This window comes from Sebastes fasciatus, chromosome 6 (assembly GCF_043250625.1).
Source record: "Sebastes fasciatus isolate fSebFas1 chromosome 6, fSebFas1.pri, whole genome shotgun sequence".
NCBI classification, from domain to species: Eukaryota; Metazoa; Chordata; class Actinopteri; order Perciformes; family Sebastidae; genus Sebastes; species Sebastes fasciatus.
In genome coordinates this window covers 22,553,489-22,564,605 of record NC_133800.1, presented here as the reverse complement: position 1 = coordinate 22,564,605, position 11,117 = coordinate 22,553,489, and the positions used below count along the sequence as shown (strand labels likewise).

The 11,117-nt window shown below is 35.7% G+C and overlaps 1 long non-coding RNA gene across 1 annotated transcript; it reads right to left on the bottom strand.

The window, feature by feature from the left end:
* Window positions 1–3,615: 3,615 nt before the first annotated feature.
* LOC141770205 (uncharacterized) lies at window positions 3,616–3,925 on the bottom strand. Its single transcript, XR_012594463.1, has 2 exons — window positions 3,788–3,925; window positions 3,616–3,706 (listed from the first exon to the last, which is right to left on the bottom strand). It is a non-coding gene; the product is annotated as an uncharacterized LOC141770205 (long non-coding RNA).
* Between the last annotated feature and the right edge of the window lie 7,192 nt (window positions 3,926–11,117).

Sequence of the window (11,117 nt, the reverse complement as noted above, 5' to 3'; positions counted from 1 at the left end):
CAATCTTTAGTTTTAGTTTTTTATATTTTTTGGATCTTCTGATGAGTTATTTTAGTTTTGGATCTCAACATATATCAAAAATAACATTCAAATGGAATAAAAATAAATTAAAACTGGTCAAGGAACAAGAAATAAAAAAATATAAATTAATAAAAATTAAAAAAAATAAATATATATATACAGTATATTTCACAAATTAAAAGAAACAGGGCTCATCTCAAATTAATTTGTACATATCAAATAAAGAGAATAATTTAACAGCTTTTTGGTCAGTCATAATGGACAAAGATTTACTTAACAGTTTTAACTCATTCTTCATTCTAGTCAGACAGGGTTTAGTTTTGAGGTATCTGCATACCAACAATCTGAACCCTGAATATCACCTGGAGCACTTCCTCCTCCTGACGTGCGTCCATGCCTGCTAGACTCTGTGACACGACTGTTCACATAGATTCTGTGTGTATCCAGTGAAACATTTCTTACAAAAGTTAAAGAGTGACATAGACGTAAATTGTTCCTTCTGCAAATCACATCCTGAAACTTGCTCTCATTTATTCTGGTCCTGTAAATTTACATGTGAATTGTGGAAAGATGTCAATCATTTTATACTTGTTAATTTTTTTCAGATTTTGCACTGTACTATAGAAATATTACATTTGGTTGCTATGATTACAGTAACAAAGACAGTAATGCATTTTTTCTTATTAATTTAATTTTAATTCTCGTGAAGTTCCACATTCACAAGTGTAAATTTACAAAAAAAAAAAAGCCTAATTTCTTTGTATTTATGAAAGAAATTTAATTATATCTGTCAACAACTTCTTCCTCACAAAACAAAAAAGCAATGAAAACAATGAATGTATGCAATATCTTTAAAGTTTTTAAGTGAAATTATTGTCATACTCTCGCGTGGTCTTTTTTAAAATTATTTTATGTTGGTTTTGTTTCATTTCTGGTGTCCTTTTATGTTTGGCACAGCTCTTTGTTTCTGTTTTCGCTAGCTTCTTCTGTATGTAAATGTTTTTAATGTTTTCTGCTGTTACTATGTATACTGCCATTTTGAAATTAAAAATAAATTTAAAAAGAAAATCTCTTGCAATCACATAATCCGATCATACTCACTTTGATTAGAAGCCTCATGATCAAATATTGCTGATAGCAGCAGGTGGAGTTAAGGGAAGCTTCAATAGCCCAATGTCAATCGCAGCAGCTCCTCTCATCAGCAACACACAGTTTAATGAGCCAAGACTTCAGGAGAAAACTCTTCTTGTCATACTTTGTCTTTATTGCCAGCTATAGTGGGAAATGTTGATTTACCAGAAGATAAAGGAAGAAATATATCATATGTTTTCAGTTGTATTCACTTTATGTTTATCTACACTGTAGCCTACTCAAGGTGACATTTGATGTGACTGCATCATTGGAGCTAAATAAATGCAGTATTGCCAACAGACATTATATTTTTAGTTGGTTTTATTGTAGTATATATGCAATATTATATTTGTTTACAATTTGATTTGTATAAATAGCTACATATAAAGTTTTTATTAAACTAATATAGCCAACATTAATGTACTAATTGTGGAAATGTATGTTATATGAAATTAAATGCATACAAAAATACATTTGAAGTAGGATATATTACCAAGATATGTGTCTAAATATATCCAAGACACGTGCTCAGATATTTACTTGTACTCAATAGCTTTAAGTAATGATCCTAAAATCAGTAATGCATTATCTTCTGATTACTATATGCAACACAAATACTATGAAAGTTCCTCTTATTTGTACAGAAATCTACAGAAACACAAACTTCATTAACAGAATATCTCAGACCATACGGAACATAATAAACGTCCAAGAACTGTGACGTCACCTCACAGATAATCTGCACTATGTTAAAGTCAAATCAAATGGAATAATCAACAACAAAAATTGCGTGCTGTAAACGATAAATGTCAGTTGGGTGTTATGAATGATGAATGGTCAACAGTTGATTAGCAGAGTAACACTGTTTCAAATAAAATGTCAATCAAGTTCATCAAATCAACTGAAAATACATCACTCTATTTTTCAATTCACATTAATTTTCATATCTACACTGTAGCCAAGGTGACATTTGATGTGACTGCATCATTGGAGCTAAATAAATAAATGCAGTATTGCCTTTGTTTGACTCTGTGGTGGCATCAGCCATCTTCTATGGAGTGGTCTGCTGGGGCAGCAGCATCTCGACTGCTAACAGGAAGAGACTTAACAGACTGGTTAAGAAGTCCAGCTCTGTCCTGGGATGCCTCCTCGACCCAGTGGAGGTGGTGAGAGACAGGAGAATGATGGCTTAGCTATCATCCCTGATGCAGAACATGTCCTACCCCATGCAGGACACTTACTGCGGTGTGTGAAGGAGAGATACCGCAGGTCCCTCCTTCCTGCTGCTGTCAGACTCTACAATCAACACTGCTCCCAGGAGACTGCACACACCAAAAAACTGAAAATTAATGATTCACTCGTTCATGTGCAATATCAACGTATACCACTGTGCAATGTCAATAATGAAGTTCCTCTGCAATATTTGGCCACATCCCCCCAAAGCTGTAACGTATGTAAAATTTGTATTTTATCGTTTAATGTCAATAAAATTGTGTTTTTCTCATAATTGAAGTGCAATTTGTCATAGAACAGAATAGCACACTCATGATTACTGTACTAAAGTGTGCTATTTTTGAGTGTAACAATGTATACTAATGATATATATCATTAGTGCTAAAGATATACTGAAATACATTTAAGTGTACTTAAGTGTACTATTTTGACACACCATTAAGATGCACTTCAATATACTTAAGTACAACTTTTTTTAACTGATCAGTACGTTTTATGAATACACTTTATTGTATTTTTTATATTTTAAGTAAACTTCAAAGTCATTACAATTGTAATAGATTATATTTAAAGTGTATTATCCACACATTTTAATTGAATTTAAAATGTATTTATATATATATATATTATAAGTGTGTAAATAGTTATCTGAAAAGTGGATTAAAATATACTTTAAGTATAAAAATAATTCATTTTTAAAAAGTGCATCATTAGTAAAAAAAAAAAAAATGTACATAAGAACATTTAAGTGCATCATAATGGTGTGTCAAAATAGTACACTTAGTACACTTAATTATGTTTTAGTATATCTTAAGTAGCACTAATGACATATCATTAGTATACTACATTGTTAGTACACTCAAAAATAAAACACTTTAGTACACTATGTACCTATCTACCACATGTGCATATGGAAGTATACCAAGTATACTTAAATTAAGTGAACTTAAGTGCACTTTTTTTTTTAACTGGGTAGTGATGTATTTCCTCTGAGGGCTGCATCGGTGGATCCCATGGGAACTTATTTCAGAAAAAAATATGAACGGTAGTCAACATGATACATAAAGTGAGAACTGCTAGAATAATCCTGTTCACATCTCAGAATTGATTAGTACTTGAGTAAATGTACTTAGTTACATTCCACCACTGCTGACAGTGATGAAGCTGTGACACACAGTAGACTGTTCAGATATAATCTGTGTATCAGATTATTTGATTTGAGACAAAACCCCCCTCCCAAAAAAAAATCGCTCTGAACCCCTGAATGTCGCCTGGAGTCCACCTGCCAGTGGAGCCTAGTGCTCCATGCACACGTCCATGCCTGGCAGCTGGACTCTGAAACATGGCTGTGGCCTGAAGCCTACCTGCCAGTGGAGCACTAGCTCCATGCACACGTCCATGCCTGGCAGTTTCGCCACGGATCAAAACCTACCCCGCAGGTAGAGGAGATGCCCGTGGCGAGGTGTAGCCTAGGCTGACAACCAAGTCTCTGGCGTCTGACAGAATCAGAGCGCTCCAAGATCTCTTAAATGGGAGACCGGAGCTTAGAGGACGGAGAGAAACGGGTCCTATAAGTAAACTCGGTTTTGGGTGGCCAGGACGTCACATATGACGTGCAACATAAGCCCCGCCCAATAACTTGTTGTGCTGCTGACCTCCTCAGTGACGTCACACGTGACATCACGGAACATAGGAATGCCCAAGAACTGTGACGTCACCTCACAGAGAGTCAGTACTTAATGAAACAGTTTAATGAGCCAAGACTTCAGGAGGAAACTCTTCTTGTCATACTATGTCATTATTGTCAGCTATGGGGGGAAATGTTGATTTACCAGAAGATAAAGAAAGAAATATATAATTCGTTTTCAGTTTTACTCAACTTAAATGCAAAATAAAAGCAGTATTGTCTTTGGTATTCTTTCTCTTTATCCAATTCAATCTGTTGGCCAACAGACATGATATTTTCAGTTGGTTTTATTGTAGCATATATGCAATATCATATTTGTTTACAATTTGATTTGTATAAATAGCTACATATAAACGCTTTAATTAAACAAATATAGCCTATAGTATAAACTGTGGAAATGTATTTAGCCTAATGAAATGCAGACAAAAATACATTTGAAGTAGGATATATTACCAAGATATGCGTTTAAATATATCCAAGACGCGTGCTTAGATATTTACTTGTATTCAATAGCTTTAAGTAATAATCCATTATGTTTTCATATAGCCTAAATCAGTTATGCATTATCTTCTGATTACTATATGCAACACAAATATTATGAAAGTTCCTCTTGTGCGCATAAATTGAGTGTTTTTACAGCAGCAATAGCTGTGTATTTCCTATTTCTATGTATTTCCTAATTGGAAAAACTGTGAAGAGAGGTTAAAAGACAGAAATCTACAGAAACACAAACTTCATTAACAGAGAATCTCACAGGACAGGCCACACTCAGGGTAAATAAGCTCATTGGTGTTGCAGGTAAAGCAGCCAGACATAAATGTCTGACAGGAGACATGATGAGACAGAAGCGGTTGCTGTTGTTAGACAGGTCGCTCCGCTACTGCCCCCTGCTGGCCTGGACAGGATCCAACACTGTTCCACACAGTGGACAAACAACACTAATCCCAAAAATAAAGTTCATTCATCAAGCTCTGATTTTAGAAAAAGCAAACTTGAACATTAACATAGGCTAATAAATACATATAAATAGGAAATACACAGTTATTGCTGCTGCAAAAACACTCGATTTATGCACACAAGAGGAACTTTCATAGTATTTGTGTTTTGTAAACATCTAAGCACGTGTCTTGGATATAATTAAACGCATATCTTGGTAATATATCCTACTTCAAATGTATTTTTGTATGCATTTCATTAGGCTAGATACCTTTCCACAGTTTGTACTGTATGCTATATTTGTTTAATTAAAACGTTTATATATTTAGCTATTTATACAAATCAAATTGTAAACAAATATAATATTGCATATATGCTACAGTAAAACCAACTGAAAATATCATGTCTGTTGGCCAACAGATTGAATTGGATAAAGAGAAAGAATACCAAAGGCAGTACTGTATTTATTTTTGCATTTAACTTAAGTAAAACTGAAAACGAATTATATATTTCTTCCTTTATCTTCTGGTAAATCAACATTTCCCCCCATAGCTGACAATAATGACATAGTATGACAAGAAGAGTTTCCTCCTGAAGTCTTGGCTCATTAAACTGTTTCATTAAGTGCTGACTCTCTGTGAGGTGACGTCACAGTTCTTGGGCGATTCTTATGTTCCGTGATGTCACGTGTGACGTCACGGAGGAGGTCAGCAGCACAACAAGTTATTGGGCGGGGCTTATGTTGCACGTCATATGTGACGTCCTGGCCACCCAAAACCGAGTTTACTTATAGGACCCGTTTCTCTCCGTCCTCTAAGCTCCGGTCTCCCATTTAAGAGATCTTGGAGCGCTCTGATTCTGTCAGACGCCAGAGACTTGGTTGTCAGCCTAGGCTACACCTCGCCACGGGCATCTCCTCTACCTGCGGGGTAGGTTTTGATCCGTGGCGAAACTGCCAGGCATGGACGTGTGCATGGAGCTAGTGCTCCACTGGCACGTAGGCTTCAGGCCACAGCCATGTTTCAGAGTCCAGCTGCCAGGCATGGACGTGTGCATGGAGCACTAGGCTCCACTGGCAGGTGGACTCCAGGCGATGTTCAGGGGTTCAGAGCGATTTTTTTTGGGAGGGGGGTTTTGTCTCAAATCAAATAATCTGATACACAGATTATATCTGAACAGTCTACTGTGTGTCACAGCTTCATAACATAACTCATTAGTGCTACTTAAGATATACTAAAACATAATTAAGTGTACTAAGTGTACTATTTTGACACACCGTTATGATGCACTTAAATGTACTTATGTACATTTTTTTTTTCTACTGTGTGTCACAGCTTCATCACTGTCATCAGTGGTGGAATGTAACTAGGTACATTTACTCAAGTACTAATCACTTCTGAGGTGTGAACAGGATTATTACGAGCAGTTCTCACTTTATGTATCATGTTGACCGTTCATATTTTTTTCTGAAATAAGTTCCAATGGGATCCACCGATGCACCCCTCAGAGGAAATACATCACTACCCAGTTAAAAAAAAAACAAGTGCACTGAAGTTCACTTAATTTAAGTATACTTGGTATATTTCCATATGTCCATGTGATTAGTGTACTAAATTGTTTTGCATATATGCTACAATAAAACCAACTGAAAATATCATGTCTGTTGGCCTACAGATTGAATTGGATAATGAGAAAGAATACCAAAGACAATACTGTATTTATTTTGTATTTAACTTGAGTAAAACTGAAAACTTATGATTTATTTCTTCCTTTATCTTCTGGTAAATCAAAATTTCCCCCATAGCTGACAATAATGACAAAGTATGACAAGAATAGTTTTCTCCTCAAGTCTTGGCTCATTAAACTGTTTAATGAAGTTATATATATATATATATATAAAATCTGTATATACTGTATATGTTCTTAATGTATATGTTCTTAATATGCCCTTGTACAAAGTATTTCCTTTTATAATTGTAATGTAAATGTAATTGTAATGTAAATGTAATACAACTTATTATTTTAATGGGGCTTCCCAGCAAAAAGTATTTCACACGTTTGTACCTGTATAACCAGCGTGACAATAAAACTTTTTGAATCTTGAATCTTAAGTGCTGACTATCTGTGAGGTGACGTCACAATTCTTGGGCGATTCTTATGTTCCGTGATGTCACGTGTGACGTCACGGAGGAGGTCAGCAGCACTACAGTTATTGGGCGGGGCTTTAATGTTCTACGTCATACGTGACGTCCTGGCCACCCAAAACCGAGTTTACTTATAGGACCCGTTTCTCTCCGTCCTCTAAGCTCCGGTCTCCCATTTAAGAGATCTTGGAGCGCTCTGATTCTGTCAGACGCCAGAGACTTGGTTGTCAGCCTAGGCTACACCTCGCCACGGGCATCTCCTCTACCTACGGGGTAGGTTTTGATCCGTGGCGAAACTGCCAGGCATGGACGTGTGCATGGAGCTAGTGCTCCACTGGCACGTAGGCTTCAGGCCACAGCCATGTTTCAGAGTCCAGCTGCCAGGCATGGACGTGTGCATGGAGCACTAGGCTCCACTGGCAGGTGGACTCCAGGCGACATTCAGGGGTTCAGAGCGATTTTTTTTGGGGGGGGGGGTGGTTTTGTCTCAAATCAATTAATCTGATACACAGATTATATCTGAACAGTCTACTGTGTGTCACAGCTTCATCACTGTCACCAGTGGTGGAATGTAACTAAGTACATTTACTCAAGTACTAATCAATTCTGAGATGTGAACAGGATTATTCTAGCAGTTCTCACTTTATGTATCATGTTGACTACCGTTCATATTTTTTTCTGAAATAAGTTCCCATGGGATCCACCGATGCACCCCTCAGAGGAAATACATCACTACCCAGTTAAAAAAAACAAGTGCACTGAAGTTCACTTAATTTTAGTATACTTGGTATACTTCCATATGGACATGTGATTAGTGTACTAAAGTGTTTTATTTTTGAGTGTATTAACAATGAAGTATACTAATGATATGTCATTAGTGCTACTTAAGATATACTAAAACATAATTAAGTGTACTAAGTGTACTATTTTGACACACCATTAAGATGCACTTAAATGTATTTATGTAAATTTTTTTTTTTTACTAATGATGCACTTTTTAAAAATGAATTATTTTTATACTCAAAGTATATTTTAATCCACTTTTCAGATAACTGTTTACACACTTATAGTATATATATATTAAAAGACATTTTAAATTAAATTAAAATGTGTGGATAATACACTTTAAATATAATTTATTACAATTGGAATGACTTTGAAGTTTACTTAAAATGAAATACAATAAAGTGTATTCATAAAACATACTGATCAGTTAAAAAAGTTGTACTTAAGTATATTGAAGTGCATCCTAATGGTGTGTCAAAATAGTACACTTAAGTGTATTTCAGTATATCTTTAGCACTAATGATATATCATTAGTATACTAAGTACACCTTCTCACACAAAAATATATCTTATATTGTATATGTTCTTACTGTATATGTTCTTAATATGCCTTGTACAAAGTATTTCCTTTTATAATTGTATTATAACTTATTATTTTAATGGAGCTTCCCAGCAAAAAGCATTTCACACGATTGTACCTGTATAACCGGCGTGACAATAAACATCTTGAATCTTGAATCTTGAATCTTGAATACTTTGTTACACTCAAAAATAGCACACTTTAGTACAGTAATCATGAGTGCTATTCTGTTCTATGACAAATTGCACTTCAATTATGAGAAAAACACAATTTTATTGACATTAAAAGATAAAATACAAATGTTACATACTTTACAGCTTTTGGGGGGAAATAAAACTAACTTAGCTAATATAACTGTAGAACATGGGAGGGGCCTTTTAACAGAAACACAATTCAAGAAGGCAGCTGTGGTCAAATATTGCAGAGGAAATTGAATATTGATATCGCACAGTGGTATACGTTGATATTGCACATGAACGAGTGAATAATTAATTTTCAGTTTTTTGGTGTGTGCAGTCTCCTGGGAGCAGTGTTGATTAGAGTCTGACAGCAGCAGGAAGGAAGGACCTGCGGTATCTCTCCTTCACACACCGCAGTAAGTGTCCTGCATGGGGTGGGACATGTTCTCCATCAGGGATGATAAGCCATCATTCTCCTGTCTCCCACCACCTCCACTGGGTCGAGGGGGCATCCCAGGACAGAGCTGGACTTCTTAACCAGTCTGTTAAGTCTCTTCCTGTTAGCAGTCGAGATGCTGCTGCCCCAGCAGACCACTCCATAGAAGATGGCTGATGCCACCACAGAGTCAAACAAAGGTCTTCAGGAGTGACCAGGCAATACTGCATTTATTTCTATTTAAATGGTTCATATTTTGTTACACTTTGTTTAGCTCTTTTTTTTTTACTGTGTTAGCTGATGCATCTTGTGTTTTGCACTATCCCCTTTGCTGCTGTACACTGCAAATTCCCCCACTGCGGGACTCATAAAGGAATATCTTATCTTATCTTATCTTATTTAGCTCCAATGATGCAGTCACATCAAATGCCAGCTTGACATGCATCCTGTAAGCAGCCAGATTACACACAGTATTTAAGATAAGATATTCCTTTATTAGTCCCACAGTGGGGAAATGTGCAGTGTACAGCAGCAAAGGGGATAGTGCAAAACACAAGATGCATCAGCTAACACAGTAACAAAAAAAAAGAGCTAAACAAAGTGTAACAAAATATGAACCATTTAAATAGAAGGAAGTATAAAAATAGGAGCAGTATATACAGTATTGACAATAAACAGACTATTAACAAAATTGCACAATAGAGGCAGTATTGAGCACAGCATGGAAATGTAACCTTTAAGTCAACGAAAGTCAGCGTAGGGCTCGTGCTTGTGCTCGCTCTACATAGACATGAACGAGCATCGATCAACACAGTGAGGCGACACACGTCAGCTAAAACCACAATATCACTCTATATTTCACCTGCTTGGCAGTAATGTTAGCTTCACTAGATATAACCAAGAGGTTTTGGTGCTTCCGTGTAGTTTGTGTTGGAGTCTGATGGTACGTGTCCACAGGGAGTCTGAACAGCGCAGCCACACGCGAGCGCGCATGGGATCCCGACCCGGTTGATTTATACGTGTAAAAAGTTACAAATAGTCCCTTTAAATGGGTCATAAAAACAACTGAAATTCATGAAGGGTTAAAAACATTTAAAAAGTTTGAGTGTTAAAAACAAAGTCTTTTGAAAAAGATTAAAAACACTTTAAAAACGTTTTTTTCTTTAGAACTTCTCTAAATGTCAGGATATCAGTAGCTTATCTGTGATCTACCTGTTGAGTCTTTTGTGAGATCAATAAGTCATACCTGCCAAAGCCTGAAGGAGAGGTTAATTCTCTCTGAAGCTGCCAGAGAGGAAGCATCGTGTCAAGAGCTTCATTTCTAATATTCCCCTTTTTCAGGTAAAGAAATAATTATTTCATACTCGAACTTTGAGATATGTTTGCCAAGTTGTTGCTAACTGAATTTCGAGGGATCTAAGGACCTATAGGAAATTCAAGTAATTTGTGTCTTATAGGATATTTTTGTTTAATTCCTTTTGCTCAGATAATTCATGTTTATTGATTTATAGACTTGTTTGTAGGAATACTTAACCTGTTATATTGAATTTATCCTGCTTGGGGAAAAAGTGACAGATGTGAATTTGTTAATTTGTTTGTTTACCTAAAGGAATTTTAAGGAAAAGAAGAAAATATTGTTAATTTGACCCAGTGTTAAAACGAAAATGCACATAAATGCAAAGCATTATAAATTGAAAAGATTTATGTAACTATGTTAATATTGTTTAAGAAAATTAAATTCTCTATGAAGCTGCCAGAGAGGAAGCATCGTGTCAAGAGTTTCATTAGAATAGAATAGAAAGCTTTATTGTCATCGTATTAATACAACGAGATTCACAGTTGCCACTTCTGGTCAGTGCTTTAAAACAAATACTTGACAAGACTAAAGGAGGCAGATAAAACATATAAAAGGTAAAACACACACAGTTATAAAGCAAATAAAACAGGTAAAGTAGATGTAATAAATAAATATAAACAGAAGTGT